We start from the raw sequence: 23,574 nt of genomic DNA, 5'->3' as shown, positions 1-23,574 counted from the left end.
TTTCTTTGTTAGGCCTGTCCTGTAGTAGGTGACTTCAGGGAACTCTTCTAGCTCTATCAATCTGTTTCTTTACTTCTGCAGGTGGGTATTGTAGTTGTAAGAAAGCTTGACAGAGATCTTGTAGGTGTTTGTCTCTGTCTGAGTGGTTGGAGCAAATGCGGTTGTATCGCAGAGCTTGGCTGTAGACGATGGATCGTGTGGTGTGGTCAGGGTGAAAGCTGGAGTCATGCAGGTAGGAATAGCGGTCAGTAGGTTTCCGGTATAGGGTGGTGTTTATGTGACCATTGTTTTAGCACTGTAGTGTCCAGGAAGTGGATCTCTTGTGTGGACTGGACCAGGCTGAGGTTGGTGGTGGGATGGAAATTGTTGAAATCATGGTGGAAGTCCTCAAGGGCTTCTTTTCCATGGGTCCAGATGATGAAGATGTCATCAATATAGCGCAAGTAGAGTAGGGGCTTTAGGGGACGAGAGCTGAGGAAGCGTTGTTCTAAATCAGCCATAAAAATGTTCGCATACTGTGGGGCCATGCGGGTACCCATAGCAGTGCCGCTGATCTGAAGGTACACATTGTCCCCAAATGTGAAATAGTTATGGGTAAGGACAAAGTCACAAAGTTCACCCACCAGGTTAGCCGTGACATTATCGGGGATACTGTTCCTGACAGCTTGTAGTCCATCTTTGTGTGGAATGTTGGTGTAGAGGGCTTCTACATCCATAGTGGCCAGGATGGTGTTATCAGGAAGATCACCGATGGATTGTAGTTTCCTCAGGAAGTCAGTGGTGTCTCGAAGGTAGCTGGGAGTGCTGGTCGTGTAGGGCCTGAGGAGGGAGTCTACATAGCCAGACAATCCTGCTGTCAGGGTGCCAATGCCTGAGATGATGGGGCGCCCAGGATTTCCAGGTTTATGGATCTTGGGTAGTAGATAGAATATCCCAGGTCGGGGTTCCAGGGGTGTGTCTGTGCGGATTTGATCTTGTGCTTTTTCAGGAAGTTTCTTGAGCAAATGCTGTAGTTGCTTTTGGTAACTCTCAGTGGGATCATAGGGTAATGGCTTGTAGAAACTCGTGTTGGAGAGCTGCCGAGCAGCCTCTTGTCATCATGAATAGGTCGGAATATGAACAACAGCACCTCCTTTGTCAGCCTTTTTGATTATGATGTCAGAGTTGTTTCTGAGGCTGTGGATGGCATTGCGTTCCGCATGGCTGAGGTTATTTCATATTCTCTATGTATATATAAAGTCTGCTGCAGTTTCCACGGTATGCATCCGATGAAGTGAGCTGTAGCTCACGAAAGCTCATGCTCAAATAAATTGGTTAGTCTCTAAGGTGCCACAAGTACTCCTTTTCTTTTTGCGAATACAGACTAACACGGCTGTTACTCTGAAACCTGTCATCAGAAATGAGATTGTTGCTATTCTCGACAGTAACAAATTATATACAACAATTAAAACAGATTTAAAACTATGTTTAGCTGAAGAGGGTATTGGTAAAGATGCCCTAGTAACTATTCTAATGGATTGTCTAGGATATTCATCTCTAAGTCTCAGAAGGAACTTAGAGACACCCCGCTAGAAATCACAGAACTGACTCAGGCAATAAAAGAAATAAAAGGTTGGAAAGACTACTGGCACAGACTAGTTTCCTACTGAATTTTATCAAAAGTTCACCTCCTAGATTAATGAATATTGTCAAGGAGGCCAGGAATCAGCAAACTTTCCCACCACTCTAAGAGAAGCTGTAATTTCAGTTATTTCTAGACCTGGAAAAGACCTCAGACTATGTAGTAATTACAGGCCAATTTCTTTAATCAATTGTGATACTAAAATTTTAAGCAAAAGCTTGTTATGCAGTTGGACAAAGGTCTCTAATATGACACACAAATCAGGTAGGCTTCCTTTATAATAGACATGGATCAGATAATGTGTGTCAATTGATATTATTGCCACTGAGAGATTCTAAAGAATCCTTAGCTGTCATTTCTTCAGATGCTGATAAGGCCTTTGACTATATAACCTGGGACTATTTTTTTCATGTAATATCAAAATTTTGATTTGATAACTAATTCATTGCTTGGATGGAGCTTTTCTGCTTTAGCTTGACTTAAAGGGTAATACCAATCGTATTATTTCTGCCTTTTGTTCCATTACAGAGAGGTCTGAGGCATGACTGCCCCCTTTCTCCTCTTCTGTTTGTTTAGCTTTACAGTGTTAAGTCATTTCCATCCAGGCAAATCAACATACCCATCATACCAGGATGGGATACGAAGAGAGAACAAGTTTATGCTCTACGTGGGTGATGCTCCTGTATTTGTCTCTAAGCCTGATACTGCTATTCCTAATCATTATTAATACGTTTGGACACAGGCCAGGACACAAAATTAATTGAGGGTAAATCAGAAATCCCGGGCATTAACATATGTGCAACAAGGGTTTTCATCACATTTGGACTTTCAATGGCAATCCTCTTGCATGAAATATTGAGAAATTCTGTAGCGATAATCAAGGTGGGCCATTGCCAGCAGTTAACAGGAACGTCTGAGGAACGGGGCGGGGAATAAACATGGGGAAGTAGTTTTACTTTGTGTAATGACCCATCCACTCCCAAACCCTATTCAAGCTTAAGTTAATTGTATCCAGTTTGCAAATTAATTCCAATACAGCAGTCTCTTGTTGGAGTCTGTTTCTGAAGTTTTATTGTTGTAATATTGCGACCTTTAGGTCTGTAATCGAGTGACCAGAGAGATTGAAGTGTTCTCTGACTGGTTTTTGAATGTTATAATTCTTGACGTCTGATTTGTGTCCATTTATTCTTTTACGTAGAGACTGTCCAGTTTGGCCAATATACATGGCAAAGGGGCATTCCTGGCACATGATGGCATGTATCACATTGGTAGATGTGCAGGTGAACAAGCCTCTGATAGTGTGGCTGATGTAATTATGATGGTGTCCCCTGAATAGATATGTGGACACAATTGGCAACGGGCTTTGTTGCAAGACTAGGTTCCTGGGTTAGTGGTTCTGTTGTGTGGTTGCTGGTGAGTATTTACTTCAGGTTGGGGGGCTGTCCGTAAGCAAGGACTGGCCTGTCTCCCAAGCTCTGTGAGAGTGAGGGATCATCCTTCAGCATAGGTTGTAGATCCTTGATGATGCGTTGGAGAGGTTTTAGTTGGGGGCTGAAGGTGATGGCTAGTGGCGTTCTGTTATTATCTTTGTTGGGCCTGTCCTGTAGTAGGTGACTTCTGGGTACTCTTCTGGCTTTGTCAATCTGTTTCTTCACTTCAGCAGGTCAAAAGGTCCCCCCGCCCCCCTGCTGGTAATAGCTCACCTTAAGTGATCACTCTCATCACAGTGTGTATGGTAACACCCATTGTTTCATGTTGTGTGTATATAAATCTCCCCACTGTATTTTCCACTGAATGCATCCGATGAAGTGAGCTGTAGCTAACGAAACCTTATGCTCAAATAAATTTGTTAGTCTCTAAGGTGCTACAAGTACTCCTGTACTTGTGTAAGGTGTCTGATAAGAGCACTCTGTGCCTGGAAGTCAATAAGGAAAACATATACGTGCAAAAAGCAATTTTAGGTTTGCTTCCAATGCTATTTCAGCTAAATTTATTTTCAGTGCTTTTGTCAAGCTTGAAGACAATGTACATAATGATACACAAAAAAACTGCTAAACAATTAAGTTGACTATACACAATATACCTGACATAAAACCGCGAGACAAAGGCAACGTAAGTTTAAGTCAATTTAACAGCACATGTGCCCTCACCCTTGCCAGCCACGGGTACACACCTTACTACGACCAGACATCACACCTGACAGCATGCCTTTACCCGATTACTGATTCCAAATAAACGCAACTGTCAATTTAAATAAACCATTAGCCTTCCCTTCTGCACATTGTCTTGCCATCCCAGAAGTTGGCAGAGTGGATTGTGGTCTGTGGTTTGTATGAACCTGTCCCTTTCCTGCCTTTTTGCTTGAGAGAACAGATTTAAAATTTTTATTAACGCTAATGTTAAAGTTATATAATATACAGGTTGAGAAAAGAGAGTGTCTGTACATCTGGGTATAGTGCTTAGATTACCTACAAATACAAAGCTTGTTTTTAAAAGTCATAGGATACAGAGTACATAATCAGCAATAACCTAAATTTAGGTGAATAAATTTAAGAATACAGTTTAAATATTAGAATCCAAAATACTACATTAAGCCCTGGTCTACACTAGGAGTTGAGGTCGAATTTAGCAGTGTTAAATCGATTTAACTCTGCACCCATCCAAACGACAAAGCCCCCCCCCCTTTTTTTTTTTGACTTAAAGGGCTCTTAAAATAGATTTCTTTACTCCACCCCCGACATGGGGATGAGTGCTGAAGTTGGCCTTGCTGGGTGGAATTTGGGGTTCTGTGGATGCAATTAGACCGTATTGGCCTCTGGGAGCTATCCCAGAGTGCTCCATTGTGACCGTTCTGGACAGCACTCTCAACTCAGATGCACTGGCCAGGTAGACAGGAAAAGGCCGGCAAACTTTTGAATCTCATTTCCTGTTTGGCCAGCGTGGCAAGCTGCAGGCGAGTGCAGAGCTCATCAGCAGAGGGGACCATGGAGTCACAGAATCGCAAAATAGCTCCAGCATGGACTGAACAGTATCTGATTGCTGTATGGGGAAAGGAATCTGTGCTATCAGATCTCCGTTCCAGTTTTCGAAATGCCAAAACATTTGTCAAATATTTCCCAGGGCATGAAGGACAGAGGCCATAACAGAGACCCGAAGCAGTGCCACGTGAAACTTAAGGAGCTGAGGCAAGCCTACCAGAAAACCAGAGAGGCAAATGGCTGCTCCGGGTCAGAGCCCCAAACATGCTGCTTCTATGATGAGCTGCATGCTATTTTAGGGGGTTCAGCCACCACTACCCCAACCTTATGCTTTGACTCCTGCAATGGAGAGGGAGGCAACACGGAAGCAGATTTGGGGAATGAGGAAGATGATGATGATGAGGTTGTAGATAGCTCACAGTAAGCAAGCGGAGAAACCGGTTTTCCCGACAGCCAGGAACTGTTTCTCACCCTGGACCTGGAGCCAGTACCCCCCGAACCCACCCAAGGCTGCTTCCTGGACCCAGCAGGCGGAGAAGGGACCTCCAGTGAGTATCTTTTTAAACAGTATACATGGTTTAAAAGCAGGTGTGTTTAATGATTAGTTTGCCCTGGCATTCGCTGTCAGTACAGCTACTGGAAAAGTCTGTTAACGTGCCTGGGGATGGAGCGGAAATCCTCCAGGGACATCTCCATAAAGCTCTCCTGGATGTACTACCAAAGCCTTTGCAAAAGGTTTCTGTGGAGGGCAGCCTTATTCCATCCACCATGGTAGGACACTTTACCACACCAGGCCAGTAGCATGTACTTGGGAATCATTGCAGAACAGAGCATTGCAGCGTATGTTTGCTGGCGTTCAAACAACATCTGTTCTTTATCTCTGTTATATCAGGAGAGTGATATCATTCATGGTCACCTGGTTGAAATATGGTGGTTTTCTTAAGGGGACATTCAGAGGTGACCGTTCCTGCTGGGCTGTTTGCCTGTGGCTGAACAGAAATGTTCCCCACTGTTAGCCACGCGGTGGGAGGAGGCAAAATGTGACCTTGTAACGAAAGCACATGTGCTGTGTATGTAATGTTAACAGCAAGGTTTACCCTGAAAGAGTGTACCCATTGTTCTATAAAATGTGTCTTTTTAAATACCACTGTCCTTTTTTTTCCCTCCACCAGCTGCATGTGTTTCAAGTATCACAGGATCTTCTCCTTCCCAGAGGCTAACGAAGATCAGAAGGCGAAAAAAAACGCACTCACGATGAAATGTTGTCCGAGCTCATGCTGCCCTCCCACACTGACAGAGCACAGACAAATGCGTCGAGGCAGACAATATCAGAGTGCAGGAAAGCACAAGATGACCGGAAGGAGAGGGGGTGGGCTGAAGAGAGGGCTGAAGCTGATAGGTGGCAGCAGCATGATGAGAGGAGGCAGGATTCAATGCTGAGGCTACTGGAGGATCAAACTAATATGCTCCAGCGTATGGTTGAGCTGAAGGAAAGGCAGCAGGAGCACAGACCCCCGCTACAGCCCCTATGTAACCAGTTGCCCTACTCCCCAAGTTCCATAGCCGCCTCACCCAGACGCCCAAGAATGCGGTGGGGGGGGGCCCCTCCGGCCACCCAGCCACTCCACCACAGAGGATTGCCCAAGCAATGGAAGGTGGGCATTCAATAAGTTTTCAAGTACTGTGTGACCTTGTCCTTCCTGCCTCCACTACCCATCCCAGTGCTTCCCTCCTCCACTACCCCTCCTGAGCTACCTTGGCAGTTATCCCCCTATTTGTATGATGAATTAATAAAGAATGCATGAATGTGAAGCAACAATGACTTCTTTGCCTCTGCAAGCGATGATCGAAGGGGCAAGGGTACCCTGGTTAGCTTACAGGGAAATAGAGTGAATCAAGCGGGTGGCGGGGGAGGGGAGATCATCAAGGAGAAACAAACAGAACTTTCACACCATAGCCTGGCCAGTCATGAAACTGGTTTTCAAAGCTTCTCTGATGCGTACCGCACCCGCCTGTGCCCTTCTAACCGCCCCATGTAACCAGCGGCCAGGCGATTTGCCTCAACCTCCCACCCTGCCATAAACGTCTCCCCCTTACTCTCACAGATATTGTGGAGCGCGCAGCAAGCAGTAATAACAGTGGGAATATTGTTTCACTGAGGTCTAAGCGAGTCAGTAAACTGCACCCGCGCACTTTTAAACGTCCAAATGTACATTCTACCACCATTCTGCACTTGCTCAGCCTGTAGTTGAACAGCTCCTGACTACTGTCCAGACTGCCTGTGTACAGCTTCATGAGCCATGGCATTAAAGGGTAGGCTGGGTCCCCAAGGATAACTATAGGCATTTCAACATCCCCAATGGTTATTTTCTGGTCTGGGAAGAAAGTCCCTTCCTGCAGCTGTTGAAACAGACCAGAGTTCCTGAAGATGTGAGCGTCATGTACCTTTCCCGGCCATCCCACGCTGATGTTGGTGAAACGTCCCTTGTGATCCACCAGTGCTTGCAGCACTATTGAGAAGAACCCCTTGCGGTTTATGTACTCGCCGGCTTGGTGCTCCGGTGCCAAGATAGGGATATGGGTTCCGTCTATGGCCTCACCACAGTTAGAGAATCCCATTGCAGCAAAGCCATCCACTATGACCTGCACATTTCCCAGGGTCACTACCCTTGATATCAACAGATCTTTGATTGCATTGGCTACTTGCATCACAGCAGTCCCCACAGTAGATTTGCCCACTCCAAATTGATTCCCGACTGACCGGTAGCTGTCTGGCGTTGCAAGCTTCCATAGGGCTATTGCCACTCGCTTCTCAACTGTGAGGGCTGCTCTCATCTTGGTATTCTGGCACTTCAGGGCAGGGGAAAGCAAGTCACAAAGTTCCATGAAAGTGCCCTTACGCATGCAAAAGTTTTGCAGCCACTGGGAATCATCCGAGACCTGCAACACTATGCGGTCCCACCAGTCTGTGCTTGTTTCCCAGGCCCAGAATCGGTGTCCCACCGCATGAACCTGCCCCATTAGCACCATGATGCCCACATTGCCAGGGCCCGTGCTCTGTGTCCAGGTCCTCATCGCTCTCGTCACCGTGCTGACGTCACCTACTCGCCTGGTTTCGCTTTGCCAGGTTCCGGTGCTGCATATACTGCTGGATAATGCACGTGGCGTTTAATGTGCTCCTAATTGCCAAAGTGATCTGAACAGGCTTCATGCTTGCTGTGGTATGGCGTCTGCACAGAAAAAAGGCACAGAACGATTGTCTGCCGTTGCTCTGATGGAGGGAGGGCCTGACAACATGTACCCAAAACCACTTGTAACAATGTTTTTGCCCCATTAGGCATTGGGATCTCAACCCAGAATTCCAATGGGCGGCGGAGACTGCAGGAATTGTGGGATAGCTACCCACAGTGCAATGCTCCGGAAGTCGACGCTAGCCTCGGTACTGTGGAAGCACTCCAGAGTTAATGCGCTAAGAGCATTTTGTGTGGGGACACACTATCGACTATATAAAAACGATTTCTAAACGCTGACTTTATAAATTTGACCTAATTTCATAGTGTAGACATACCCTAAGGGAGTGTCTGTCAGTGTCCCCTACACACCCCTCACACCCAGAGCCCTTCCGTAACAGTGAATATCCTTTCATGTGAGGGCTGACACTTTTTTTTTTTAAAATAGCGTCTAATTGAGGACAGGGGGTTGCTCAAGTTTCACATCTAGATTTCTCATACCCTAGGCAAGTGTCTTAGTTTTAGGTCAACGAGCAGCTAACACTAGGCCAGGAATTCCCTCACTCTCAAGAGGAGGCGTTCACAGCCTCTGCTACCTCAGACAAAAGGGGAGAGCATCCCAAATGAGTAGTCACTACAACACTACTCCATCACTTTCCTCTGAACTCAGTTTGTAACTATTTAACCTCCCATATGGTCTCCTTCCCTAATTTTACTGCTGCCCCTACCAATAGTATTTCACCAATGAGAACAGCAGTGGAGTTAATTGAGGCAATTCCTCTCTATCAGCTGGGCAACTGCACAGGAGTTGCAGGCAAATAAACGTTATCTTCTGTTATTACGGGGCACAATGAGGAAACCAAACAAAATTAATATCATTTGTGAGGGTGTGGGGAGGGAAAAAAAAAGAAGATGGGAGGAAGAGAAATGGGTTTGTTTCTTCCTTCCTCCTCCCCAAGGGAGCATCCTCAGCAGCAGCAGAGTACTGCAAGTAGAGCACTGTAAATGTTGCTTTGGGTGCTGGAGCTTCTAGAGTGAAACTGACAAGTCAAGCTGATTTCACTCTGCTACTGCTCTGAAGGGCTACCTGCAGCAGGGCAGATGCCAAGCCCCACTGTCAGACATCTAAGTCATGTCAGGTGGTTGCATTTGTAGTAAGATGCAGAATTCCCACAACAGTCTCAAGTGAACTCCTGCATTGAAACCAAGGAAGTGAGCTGGTTGGTCAGTGATCACTTACCTTTTGAATCAGAAACAGAAGAACAGTTGTCTGACTAAAAAAGGCAACATAGTCTAGGAACAACCACAGAGTTGGGAGCAGGGGTCAGCAACATATCCGTACATGGACACAAGCATCTGTGGTAAAAATGTTGAGGCCCGTGGTAATTTTTCAAGAAACGTTGAATGATTGAATGACATAACCCACCCAATGTCCATCACTAAGTACGGTAATTTTCTTAAGTGTCCTTCAAGCAATATGGTGGTGCCGACCTCTGGTTGGGAGCTAGGAGCTTCAGAGTTCTAACCCCAGATCTGCTTAATTAAACTCAGTTAATCTTTGCCTCAGTTTTCATTTTGTACAACAGGGATACTACTTCCCATTCCCACTTCACAGGCTAAGGGGGGTAGTTAGTGTTTGTACAGCATTTTGAAAAATTAGAGCTCTATAATATTTAGAATTATATATCGCATACTTCAGTACCTATTGACTACAAGCTTGGAGATGGGTGGTAAACAGGTGTGTCTTGCTGAAGATGAAACCATAGTTTATTAATGCCTACACATTCAGTGATCAAGGACCAGAAAACCAGAACCAGGTGAGAGGAATCAATTGATTTTTCTGCACTTATTAACTTTTTTGATCGGTTTTATTATTGTTTCACCTACTTTGAAGAAGAAAACTGTAAACACTTCGATAAGAGCCCTGAAAAGCTGTCTAGTTTCACTGTAGTATTTACGTGTTTCAATATGCTCTGCCAGGATGCCATTTTGTAAATTTCAAATCTAAAATGAAGCTCCTCAACAATCTTTAGACAACCATATGCCTAGAAACAACAGGCTGGGAGATCATAGTCTCCAGCACTTACAGCCTACAACTGTCACAAATGGCTATGCTAGCTCTTCTTACACCAACGAACAAGTCCTGCTTTTAAAGCAGAGCTAAAGAAAGCACATTTATACAGGAGAAAGAAAACTGTTTTACAGCTCAAGTTCAAGACCACATTAAAGAGAATCAGTTAATTCACCAACACCGAATTGCTACAACGTTCTGGCCTTCATAGTCTCCATTAAGGCCATTTGGATTAAAAGCTGCATAACATTTCCATCCCCACCCTTTTAAGTATGCACACAGAAAGGCAGAATGATCAACACACACTGACTGAAACAAATAAATGTGTTCTGACAACAGAAAAAATAAAGCTGCTCTTGGACTTGATGGAGGGCTATGGTTGTGTTACATCCATGTAGATGTTGTCTACACTGGCTCCTCAGCTGGCCAAATCACAAGATTTAAACTCCTAGGCAGAAGTGGTTCAGAAGACAGCTAACAAGAGCCTCCTAGTCAGATCAAAAGATTTTACAGGTTTACTAATGATTTTAGTGAAAGTATGAGCTGATTTATTTATACACATATGCATATGGTGCTCCAAACAATACAGTTTAAGAAAACATGGTTAAGTAATCTCACAGCTTTGCAGTATTCCCCTCCAAGCTAGTCAGCAGTTTTAAGTAACAGTCATGGTCACACATGACCTTGTGACTTAACAAAAGGTTCAAGAAGAGGCTTAAAAAGGTTCACCACTTAAGGCAAAAACCACACTTGGACATTTCAAAGATTCTACACTTGCAGCAAGATTAGTAGTTTTGTTCTTCTATTTCTCACTCACTACATAAGCAAAACTGTAAAAAATTCCAGGTGCCAGATACTGAGCCACAATGCATTCTAAATAAATCTAAATCTAAGAGTGAAGGAGAGGGACAGGGGGAAGAGGAGAACTGACAAGTTTCTCTACATTTATTTCACATGGCTATTAGTCCTAGTGGTCAGGTGAAGGTGATGAGAGATTCACATGACTAAGAAAAGCCTCATGAACGGGAAATTCATCTAAGTGCACACAGGACAAATATTTTTATAGGGTATGATAAAAGTTGTAGTTTGTTTCTAGAAAGCTATTGAATCTTAGATTGAAATTTGCCTTCAGCAGTAAGTGTCCATAGTCTGCAAATTTGGGCATTAGAGCTGAGTCCCTTTTTCCCCCCGACTGTAGTGGAAAACTTAACTATAACTGGTTTCAGAGTAACAGCCGTGTTAGTCTGTATTCGCAAAAAGAAAAGGAGTACTTGTGGCACCTTAGAGACTAACCAATTTATTTGAGCATGAGCTTTCGTGAGCTACAGCTCGCTTCATCCGATGAAGTGAGCTGTAGCTCACGAAAGCTCATGCTCAAATAAATTGGTTAGTCTCTAAGGTGCCACAAGTACTCCTTTTCTTTTAACTATAACTGACACTGGAAGGGGTTTACTGATGACACAGATTAAAAAAAGGGGGGGCTGCTTTTTTTCCCCATTGGACTATGATTTCAGAGTTTGTCTTACACCTCACCTCTGCAACTCTTTGAGTACTTCTCTTTCGAGGATGCAGATGAAGTCCAGAAAATTAATGTTCCTCTAATATTTCCACTGTCTTAAGAAGCAATTATCTATGACCCCATCTAGAACCCAACTATTGCTTAAAGGAGCTCATCTATACTGCTGCCGCATCAACAAGACTACAGGAAAACCTCTTTCACTTTATGGTAGTAAAGATAAACATAAGCTGCTTGCATTGGCTCTTACCAACTCAATCATGGGAGTCAGCTTTCATGTTAATGCTGAAACTTTTGCTGACTTGTAATGCAAGGCTTTATTCCTATTTCTGAGTAACACACAATGTTTCTTGAAACTGAAATTTGAATGTTTTGTGGGGTAAGGAACACAGCACATCTTAATTTACCAACATCATTGGAAACAGAGTTTAGACATAGGGTCACTTCAGAAATTACGCTTAGGTCCTCAAAATAAATGGTAGAGCTGCAAAGTAACTCCTTAAATCATTCAAGGCCAGTGCCAAGACATATCACCCAATATTTCATTTACACCTCTAGAGCTCCTTGGAAGGGACTCAAGCCTTTAACAGATGCAGTGATTCACTACAACACCCTCGAAGGAGACAAGAAGGTTTATCCATTTTATATATAATGGAGTGTCTTCCCCAGAGCCACATCCAATTTATCAGAGCTGGGACTAGAACAGTAAACTCAATTAATTCCCTGTTCTGTAACCACTGTATCTTACTTCCTTTTCCTTATTTACAAAGATGACATTTACGTTTTCCTCACCATTCCCCTCTCCTGTCATCAAGAAGACTGGGTAATATACTCTTGCAATACTGAGAGCTCTGCTAGAAACTCTAGGAAAAACAGTTTTCAACTTGAAGTTTAAGGTACACATTGCCCCCTCAAATTAACATATGCTAGTTTGATGCAAGACAACCCCCTGGCACTCTCTCCACCCAGACATGGGCCCTAGAGACAAGAAAACCAGCACCACCGCTGAGGGTGTCCCAGAGCCTCAAGAGAACATCAGAGATTGCAGCAGAATCAGAACTATCCAGAAGAACCCAACAGAACCACATTAGCCCTGGAGTACACCATTAACTTTCTAAAGCTCCAGAGCTTAGAAATACCATGAAGGTGACAGATACAGGAATTAGTTACTTTTTGTAATTTTAGTTTTTTAGAAGGTAAAGCCACTTGAGAGCTGTGATTAGCACAAAACCCCCTAATTTGCTTTAGTTTAAAATGGAAATGAGAGTATACTGGAAGGTTTACTTTTTTAGCTTCTCAGAATGCAAGTCTTCTAGTTGAGTCTAAGACAGGGTCAACTTATTTGATCATACCCCCCGTCTTCATGTCTGTAGAAGTTTACAGCACCCTCCCCGCCACATAAATACATATACTAATATGTGTAGCGGCGGCAGCGCTCCTCTCAAATCTGTTTCCCCCCCCCCGCACTGTTGCACAAATGAGCCAACAATCCACTGTAAAACGAGCAAAAGCAAATCTGCAATTGTAGTCCATGCTTACAATTAAATGGGCACACCGCCTCATAGCGAACGGATTAACAACAGATAGCAACGACTTTGTACAACGCTATGCAAGCTAAACAGAACACTGTCAAAATGCACAGCACCATCTGAGGACTGGATAGGTCTGGAGGAATCAGCTTTTCAGGTTATTCACTGGTGTAGGTAAAATGTGGACAATAAATCTCATCTCCCCCCCCCCCCACCGCCCCCGCAAAAGCTTCTCATGCCCTCCCTTCCCGGAGTATACTCCACACCCCCCAGAGTGGTCTGCCCCTCCAGTTTGAAAACCTCTGGTCTATGATACTGTAGTTTCATATTTCAGTACAACTGTACACCTCTAAAACAAAGGCATGATTTAACCCAACAAGAAAAGAGAGAGAAGTCTAACTCTGGGCTGACATTTTGCCTTAAGTACCTTCCCTTGATAAACCAGATACTACCAAGGTATTTCTTCTTCACATTGCTTCTCTTCATGTGTCAGTATAATAATGCCTGCATCTGAAATTTTCCATGCACTGAAGTAGTGGGTTTTTTACCCATGAAAGCTTATGCCCAAATAAATCTGTTAGTCTTTAAGGTGCCATTGGACTCCTTGTTGTTTTTGTAGATACAGACTAACATGGCTACCCCCGATACTTGATACCAAGGTATTGACTGGAACACTGCCTCTTGCTCTAGCAACCAGAGACAAGACTGAAAGTTTCACCTTGAAGCTATAAAGTTAATTTAATGGGCACTACCAAGGTTTAGGTCAAAAGTCTGGTCTAATTCAACAGATCTTAATGGGCTTATATTCTAAACAATTAAAATATATATTCTAAAAACTGCATATTTTGAGTCCACAACAAACGTTTTCCTTATTTAAGTAAAAGAGCATTTCATTGAAGTTTGAGACATTAGATCATTTGATTTTTTAGGGCTTTGAGAAATAGTCTCTAACCTTCACATGCAGTTTGCATGATTAATCAGGTTTTCTAAGAAAGTGATGTTATCCAACCAATTTGCAAAACTGCTTAGTTTAAGACCCATTATATATTTAATGTTTTTTTAAAAATTGGCAATCAAAAGGATTTAAAAAGTCACTGGGACATTTGCTAGAGTTAGGACTGACCAGAGCATATAACGGGGAAGCTATGGCAGTACTGGTACAACATGTTTTCTTCAACCACAGCAGATCTTTGGAGCATGACAGCAAAACAAAAGTGCTGACACATTCAAAGCCCAAGTGGGAGTTATACTATGAGATCAAATATAATTGATAGTACAGGCAATGAAAGAAAAAGCTCTTAAGAACTAGCTTTCTTTCAATGAAAATGTTGGCTCAATTCATGAAGATTCTTTTAATAAAAAATGGTTAAATTTCTTTTACAGAACAATCTAAAGTCAGTTTCCTTCTCAGTTTCTCTGGAGGTCACTCCAAAAAAAACTTTTCCAATGTAACTTAAGAATCTTTTAGCTTATGCTTGTGAATGTCCTAAAGGTAAGATCCAAGTCTTTATAAACTATATTAATTTCAAGTGGTCACAAATGTATGTTCATTAAACTTGCCATTTTCCTCACTTTTAGGACATTCTACCTTGAATTATTGACCATGATTAGGTAAGATTTTATATTTGACAAAAAGTGAATTAAATAGCTCAATGGAGGTTGATCACTTCAACATTATTTTTTGCAACTAATCCATGCTCCAGCCCACAACATAACACTAATGCACAATCTTTTAAAAATAAGCAAACTGGTACACAAGAGACACCTAATGTAGTTCACTTTTATTGATAGCTAGTCTGACAGTCCCGTTTGTAATCAGAGCTACTGGTAATTCAGGTTTTTTGGCTCATTGTTAAAGGATGGACTTGTTCCAAAATTTCAGCCTGGATTCAAATCTAATACTCCATCCTTAAACTTTCCCCACAAGTCAAAATACTTTGTCACAACGCACACTACCATATTGCTCTGAAACCGTGTCAATATCTTGATACCATGGAGCAAGATAAAATGTCAACGTGCATCAGAACCCTCGGAATTTTTTGGTCAAATAGTTTTCACGCACAAATGTGGTTCTGGGGCAACTGAAGTGAACCACTTCAATGTTTTCAATTTCTTCCCATTCTCCCCCCAAATTCCTCACTGCTTTTTTTTATTTGGCCAAAACTTTGTCGAATTTACAAATAATTTTCAACCCAATAAACAAATGGAAAAAAAATTGAAAAAAAAAACTTAACTGTTCATTTCAATTTTTTAAATGAAACATGTATTTGTTTCAAAATGATGTCATTTTGAAATGTAGATGGATTTGTTTAAAAAAATATACACCCCACAAAACATAAAAAACTGAAAAAACCCTAACTGAAATTTTTGTTTCTTGTTTCAGTGAGAAAAACCAGTTCAGTCACTGAACTGAAAAGAAAACCCACCAATTATTCACCCAGCTCTAATCATAACACTTTGGAGAATCTTGTTAAATGTCACAAGCCAAAGTGCATCAGGTGAATACTTAGATGAGAAACAGAAAAATAAGAAGTGCTATTCTCAGCTACCTAGAAGAAGAGTAGGGAGAACCATGCAATCCACTGTGCCATCCTTCAGGCATAACAGAACTACTTATCAGAGACTGGGTGGCAACATAGGCAGGATTAAGGACGCCAACCCCAGTGACCTAGTCAAATTCCATTGTGGATAATTATGTTCTGCCCACTTTTGTTCCAGTAACCTGGAAAAGTTACTGTTCACTTCCTATCTCTGAACTGCTGTGTAGGACTATCAATTAATGTCTGAGTTTTGTTGGTGATAATGGAGAAAAGATTGCCACAGTGCAGGCATAGAGCATGTAGTTCTCAAAAGCACCTGAGGATGGCAAAACACAATATACATCATAACTCAGTTTAACAGCCATAATTAATTTGTTTCAGGAAGTTTAAGACACTTATTTTAACTGTCCGTTTAATTTTGCTCTATTCTTCTTTTGGTTTCTTAGAGTGAGAAATTTTGAAATAAGGCAGTATTGACTCATTTAAGCATAAAACCCTCCAGCCACTGGGTATGAGTAAGCAAACTGCTTTTGGACATTGGCCGGTTGATTCATCCGTTCCTTGTTTGAACAATGGTCAGCACTAGCAAAGCTTCGTTGTGGGGCAACCTGAGACAGCACCATAACCTGTAAAAGTACCATTATGAGTACCAACACTAAACAAAGATAAAAGATTTTAGTCTTACCAGAACTTCAGCATAAGGTTTCCCGAGACAATTTTTAGATTAAGCTTTGTAACAGGAGTGTCTGATGAAGCAATTAGTTTAAAAAAAGTCACTAACCACAAATAACTATTTAGTTAATATCTTGTTTCTCAAGACTTATTACTAGAATAGCAACATCTTAATACAAAGTGCTTGGCAATATCTTAATCAACAAGGACATACAGTTTGTATCTGTTCACATTTGACTAGTACCAGCTATTCTACCAGCGAACACCTATATATATATATATTTTAAAGAACAAAATGCTACAACTTCCCATTTGGAGCCTATCATTTTTGACAGCACATCTCCCTGATATAATAAGTCATCATGTCATGCCTGAAAAATATGGCTTTATATTTCCCAAGCTTGAAAATAGGTTTCCTTTGCTTATCCAACCTGGTCTCTTATACCATCTTCTTTCTGCCAGTGATTCCAAACATTGATACTCCATTTGTTAGCTTTTCTTACAACCATCTTTCTGCTTTGATTTGTGGAGTCCTCCCTGACAGCACAAAATATTTTACCTGAGCTGGTTAGCAAGGCCACTACCCTCTCCATTTAAATCCTTCCTCAAGACCCATTTCTTCCAGGACAAACACAAGCAACAAGTTGATCATGTGATTGACTTCTTTCTTGTAAACTGACTGCTGTTTATGAAAAGTGAAAGGGTCTAAGGTAGGGAATGTGGTACAAGGACACTGGAATCAAAATTGGGGAGATAAAGGTGATGAATGGTGCAGGGATAACAAGAGACAAAACTGTTCAGTTTAAAGGTTCCTTGGTTATTTTTAACTGATAAGACTTGCATCATCAAAACTCTGATCACCTTGCTTGTACTTTATACCCCTTTCCCTGTCACCTTTCGTTATCATTGGCTTGGATTGAATACACTTTATGTGGATTAATGAATATGCCTTCCCTCCATGTTTTCAACATATCGCATTTTCAGAGTTACTACCAGCTAAATATTCAATATTTAATATAAACAGTTATAAAAGTTTATCATTAAATTACCATGCCCATTAAGCTCATTAACTGATTTAAAGCTAAACCCTATCGCCAGTTATGAGATTTACAATGACGACAAAGAACTGCAGTTCTTCACAAAACATTTAGCTTAGACAAAAACTCTTACTTTTCATTTCTCTAAAATAAGGCAAGTAGTTAATATTTAACTCTATTCTCATCAGTTTAAAGACAACTTCTGAGAATGACCTAAATTGTTATCAGTGTCTCAAAGGAAGAAAGGGTCCTGGTCTAACACCTCCACGTTGTTCTGTAACAGTGTTAAAAATAAGTTCTCAGCTGTAAAATCATGGAAGCAAGTTTATTTCAACTGATGCATGAACCCGATATTTAGATTGAACCATACCTTTTTACATGGTATTCTTGTATAAAGGCATGCAATATGAAGTTAAAAGCAAGTGATACTAGTTACAGATTATTCCTATGCAGGCCTTTTTCCAATATATAAAAGTGTGGGAATTTGAAGACAAGAATAACCAGGAGAAAGGTACTATAAGTTTTAAGGTGGTAATGCACTTATGACATATCTTGAAAATATACCACTACTAGTTAAGGAAACACTTTATGCTTTACCACAAGTGGGAAAAAACACCTTTCTTGTTCGAATATGGATTTTAAAAAAACAAACCAACCTAGTTTTTTTTCACTTGAGTTTCTATATGAGTAATCATTTATTCCAGATGTATTAAACCAATTAAAATGTTTAAAATGTTACTGTATTATTGAAAGCTAGACCACAATACAAGTTTCAGCATTCTGGGGCAGAAAAATATCCACTTCTATATACCATATAGAAAAATAAAGCACTATTTACATTATACGCCTCTCAGGTATCATCCCAGTTCTTTCAACATTTAGAAAGCTAAAGTCTTATCCTAATAGCGAAGATGTGAAACTACTGATAAATGTATGTTGATTAACTTTACATTTCAGAACACATTTTCTTAGAAAGTTGATTTGATAAGGCGTACAGTAACTGACATGTCAGATATACAGCCCTAGAGATGAGTACTCCTCAGGTAAGTTTGGGGGGAAAAAATATCATTTGGGAAATAACGGTAGTTCTAAATAGCCCAATCAGATTCACAGCACAAAGTGAAGTTTGGAAAAAGTTGCATGAAGGGCTCCAACGTGCAACCCCCTTCTCTTACTTCACTTAAGTTAGATTCTCAACCAAATGTTGTTGAACTTTCAGATGAAAGCCAGAAAAACTAGACCACAGACACGATCTAGGAGAGCAAGTAATAGACTGGAATTCAGAATTCCTGATTTTTAACCTCACCTGTGACTCAAACTGGCTCTGAAACCACCTCTCCCTGTGACCACAGGCAAATCTCAACTTCACTTTGCCTCAATATCCACACCCGCAAAGTAGAAATGGTGATATTCTTCTGCCTCACAGGACTTACGTGCAACATGGTGATTGAAAACACTGAACATATAAAGTCGTAATTTTGAGTATCTGTACAAACTAAAATTAAGAGGGGAAAACTTGGCTGAGGCAGCAAATGGAGGAACCAACAGCAACCACACCTGATAAAAAGCAATATCTGAGGACCCAATACTTTTTGCTGGTGCTTCTTTTGGCGGGTTCCTACACGTGCCTTTGAAGCTCCTAGGCATATTAACTCATTTGTGTCCAGGGGAAGATTTGCCTACAGGAATCCAGGCAGCAGCGCCTGGCTGAATGGGGCAGGGCAAGGACCCCACGTCTCCGCCCGCTAACGTATCTTTACACGACACCCCCGCCCCCATCCCGGCCTCGAGGGGAGCAACGCTGCCGCGGGGCCGGATCTCCGCTGAGACTCCCTGTCAGGGAGGCCAGACCAGGGCGGGGAGGCAGAGCCGCTTTAGGCAGCGACTGGCTGCGGCTCCAGGCCGGGAGATCCAGCCCCCGGGTAGGGAAGTGCGCAGGACGCTCCCCAGCAAGGCCGGGCAGCTGCCGTGCGGGGCTCTGAGCAGCCGACACAGCTCGGGGCCCCGGCCCGGCCCCACACCGAGGAACTCGCACTCGCCACGACCAGCAGCGCCCGGTGCCGGGATCCAACTCCCGCAGCAGCAGGATCTGCGGGTAGGAAGATGGCGGCCCTGGCCGCCTCCCCGGTGAGAGGAGGTGGCGGGTCGCAGCACAGGGAGGAGCCGGAGCGAGGCCGGCCAAGGGGAGGGAGTGGGCCCGGGGAGGCCCCTTCAACCCACCTGTCACCAACAGCCACTGCCACCCAGGCCGCTCACGTCTCCGCTGAGGTCGATGCCGGGGCCGATGCCGGGGTCTCCGCGGGGGCTGGGGCCTCTCACTCCTGCCGGGGTCTCCGCGGGGGCCGGGGCCTCTCTCCGCCGCCGCCACCACCACCACCAGGGCCTCGCTGCTGCCGGATCCCAGGAGGAAGAGGATGGAGAGCGGGACCCGGGGGAAGGAAGCGGCGGCGGCGGCGGCGGCAGCAGCGGCGGGAAGGGGGGGGCGTGGACAAGGAGGAGGCGGCGGCGGCACTTGGGGCCCAAAACGTCTCTGATCCCAGAAGCAGCAACACCCCGCTCGCATGAGAGACCCACAGCCCCGCTTCCGGCTCCTGGCGGAAGTCCCGCCTTCGCCAGCGGAAGATATTGGTCGTCGCTAAAATTTCCCCAGCCCGCAGCAGCCGCCGATGATTGGCGGAGCGGACTCCGCGCGCGGTGTGACGTCCTTCGGCACGTGACCAGGTGCCGTCACCAGCCCTGAATGAGCGCGCGGAGCGGGGAGGGCAGTTCCCCTTCTCCCCCCTCCCCCTCGCACCGAGCACGCCCACCGGAGGAATGTGACTTCTCCGTCGCCGTCCCTCGCTGCTCCTGCAGCCGGAAAAATTAAAGGGACCGGTACGGACAGAGAACTAGTCACAGTGTCCCCCACCGGGGCGTGCTACCTCCCTTTAATTGGGGAGAGCGTCCAAGGCCGATAACGGCTGCCAGCCCCACGTCCTTCGCAAAGGCCGGGCACGCGTAAGCTTTCCTTCACTAGCATAGCCACTGCGGGAAAGGGGAGCTCTAAATCACGCCTCCAGGTTCCCTTAATGGGGGCCACCCCCCATTTAACCTAGAGACCCCCCACTTCCCCTTTAACGGGGGGCACCCCCACTTAACCTAGAGCCCCCACCACCACTTCCCCTTTAACGGCAGACACTGCCCACTCAACTAGAGCTCCCCCACCACTTCCCCTTTAATGGGGGGACACTCCCACTCAACCTAGAGCCCCACCACCACCTCCCCTTTAATGGAGGGACACTCCCACTCAACCTAGAGCCCCCCCCACCACCTCCCCTTTAATGGAGGGACACTCCCACTCAACCTAGAGCCCCACCACCACCTCCCCTTTAATGGAGGGACACTCCCACTCAACCTAGAGCCCCACCACCACCTCCCCTTTAATGGAGGGACACTCCCACTCAACCTAGAGCCCCCACCACCACCTCCCCTTTAATGGAGGGACACTCCCACTCAACCTAGAGCCCCACCACCACCTCCCCTTTAATGGAGGGACACTCCCACTCAACCTAGAGCCCCACCACCTCTTCACATCAAATCCCTGGATATCAGCTTTATACCCACAGATCATTTTTGCAGATCGGGTGCAGATACAAATTTTAGAGTGACAGCGGTGTTAGCCTGTATTCACAAAAAGAAAAGGAGTATTTGTGGTATCTTAGAGACTAACAAATTTATTTGAGCATAAGCTTTCATGACCTACAGGTCACTTCATCGGATGCATGCAGTAGAAAATGCAGTGGGGAGATTTTATATACACAGAGAACATGAAACAATGGGTGTAACCATACACACTGTAACGAGAGTGATCAGGTAAGGTGAGCTATTACCAGCAGGGAGGGAGGATGGGACGACGACTTTTGTAATGATAATCAAGGTGGGCCATTTCCAGCAGTTGACAAGAACGTGTGAGGAACAGCAGTGGGGGGGAAAATAAACATGGGGAAATAGTTTTACTTTGTGTAATGACACATTCGCACAGACACACCCCTAGAACCCAGACCGGGGTATTTTATCTGCTACCTAAGATCCATAAACCTGGAAATCCTGGACGCCCCATCATCTCCGGCATTGGCACCCTGACAGCAGGATTGTCTGGCTATGTAGACTCCCTCCTCAGGCCCTACGCTACCAGCACTCCCAGCTACCTTCGAGACACCACTGACTTCCTGAGGAAACTACAATCCATCAGTGATCTTCCTGAAAACACCATCCTGGCCACTATGGATGTAGAAGCCCTCTACACCAACATTCCACACAAAGATGGACTACAAGCCGTCAGGAACAGTATCCCCGATAATGTCACGACTAACCTGTTGGCTGAACTTTGTGACTTTGTCCCCAAATGTGAAATAGTTATGGGTGAGGACAATGTATACTTTCAAATCAGTGGCACTGCTATGGGTACCCGCATGGCCCCACAGTATGCCAACATTTTTATGGTTGAGTTAGAGCAACGCTTCCTCAGCTCTCGTCCCCTAATACCCCTACTCTACTTGCGCTACATTAATGACATCTTCATCATCTGGACCTATGGAAAAGAAGCCCTTGATGAATTCCACCATGACTTCAACAATTTCCATCCCACCATCAACCTCCGCCTGGACCAGTCCACACAAGAGATCCACTTCCTGGACACTACGTGCTAATAAGCGATGGTCTCATAAACACCACCCTATACCGGAAACCTACTGACCGCTATGCTTACCTACATGCCTCCAGCTTTCATCCAGACCACACCACATGATCCATTGTCTACAGCCAAGCTCTACGATACAACGGCATTTGCTCCAACCCCTCAGACAGAGAAACACCTACAAGATCTCTATCAAGTGTTCTTACAACTACAATACCCACCTGCTGAAGTGAAGAAACAGATTGACAGAGCCAGAAGAGTACCCAGAAGTTACCTACTACAGGAGAGACCCAACAAAGAAAATAACAGAATGCCACTAGCCGTCACATTCAGCCCCCAACTAAAACTTCTCCAACGCATCATCAAGGATCTACAACCTATCCTGAAGGACGACCCATCACTCTCACAGATCTTGGGAGACAGGCCAGTCCTTGCTTACAGACAGCCTCCCAACCTGAAGCAAATACTCACCAGCAACCACACAACAGAACCACTAATCCAGGAACCTATCCTTGCAACAAAGCCCGTTGTCAACTGTGTCCACCTATCTATTCAGGGGACACCATCATAAGGCCTAATCACATCAGCCACACTATCAGAGGCTCGTTCACCTGCACATCTACCAATGTGATATATGCCATCATGTGCCAGGAATGCCCCTTTGCCATGTATATTGGCCAAACTGGACAGTCTCTACATAAAAGAATAAATGGACAAAAATCAGACGTCAAGAATTATAACATTCAAAAACCAGTCGAAGAGCACTTCAATCTCTTTGGTCACTTGATTACAGACCTAAAAGTTGCAATTCTTCAACAAAAAAACTTCAAAAACAGACTCCAGCGAGAGACTGCTGAATTGGAATTAATTTGCAAACTGGACACAATTAACTTAGACTTGAATGAAGACTGGGAGTGGATGGGTCATTACACAAAGTAAAACTATTTCCCCATGTTTATTTTCCCCCCTCCTGTTCCTCAGACGTTCTTGTCAACTGCTGGAAATGGCCCACCTTGATTATCACTGTCAAGGTTCCTCCCCCACTCTGAACTCTAGGGTACAGATGTGGGGACCTGCATGAAAAACCTCCTAAGCTTATCTTTACCAGCTTAGGTCAAAACTTCCCCAAGGTACAAAATATTACCCCCGTTATCCTTGGAATGGCCGCTACCACCACCAAACTAATACTGGTTACTGGGGAAGAGCTGTTTGGACGCGTCCTTCCCCCCAAAATACTTCCCAAAACCTTGCACCCTACTTCCTGGACAAGGTTTGGTAAAAAGCCTCACCAATTCGCCTAGGTGACTACAGACCCAGACCCTTGGATCTTAAGAACAATGAACAATCCTCCCAACACTTGCACTCCCCCTTTCCTGGGAAATGTTGGATAAAAAGCCTCACCAATTTGCATAGGTGACCACAGACCCAAACCCTTGGATCTGAGAACAATGAAAAAGCATTCAGTGTTTTACAAGAAGACTTTTAATAAAAAATAGAAGTAAATAGAAATAAAGAAATCCCCCCTGTAAAATCAGGATGGTAGATATCTTACAGGGTAATTAGATTCAAAAACATAGAGAACCCCTCTAGGCAAAACCTTAAGTTACAAAAAAGATACACAGACAGAAATAGTTATTCTATTCAGCACAATTCTTTTCTCAGCCATTTAAAGAAATCATAATCTAACACATACCTAGCTAGATTA

At 44.0% G+C, this 23,574-nt stretch overlaps 1 protein-coding gene across 2 annotated transcripts in view; it reads right to left on the bottom strand.

Moving 5' to 3' along the window:
• The window catches only part of LARP4B (La ribonucleoprotein 4B), a 119,496-nt gene extending 99,688 nt beyond the window's left edge, over window positions 1-19,808 (bottom strand). The window contains exon 1 of one of the 2 annotated variants that reach the window (XM_073334491.1): window positions 19,415-19,808. The gene's annotated coding sequence lies outside the window, so the exon portion shown is untranslated. The remainder of the gene's footprint in view (window positions 1-19,414) is intronic. The other variant, XM_073334490.1, reaches the window with a different exon arrangement.
• Window positions 19,809-23,574: the final 3,766 nt, after the last annotated feature.

This window comes from Lepidochelys kempii, chromosome 2 (genome assembly GCF_965140265.1).
Source record: "Lepidochelys kempii isolate rLepKem1 chromosome 2, rLepKem1.hap2, whole genome shotgun sequence".
In the NCBI taxonomy this organism is placed as follows: domain Eukaryota; kingdom Metazoa; phylum Chordata; order Testudines; family Cheloniidae; genus Lepidochelys; species Lepidochelys kempii.
The sequence above is the reverse complement of the archived record's forward strand: the minus strand, read 5'-3'. Positions and strand labels throughout refer to the sequence as shown.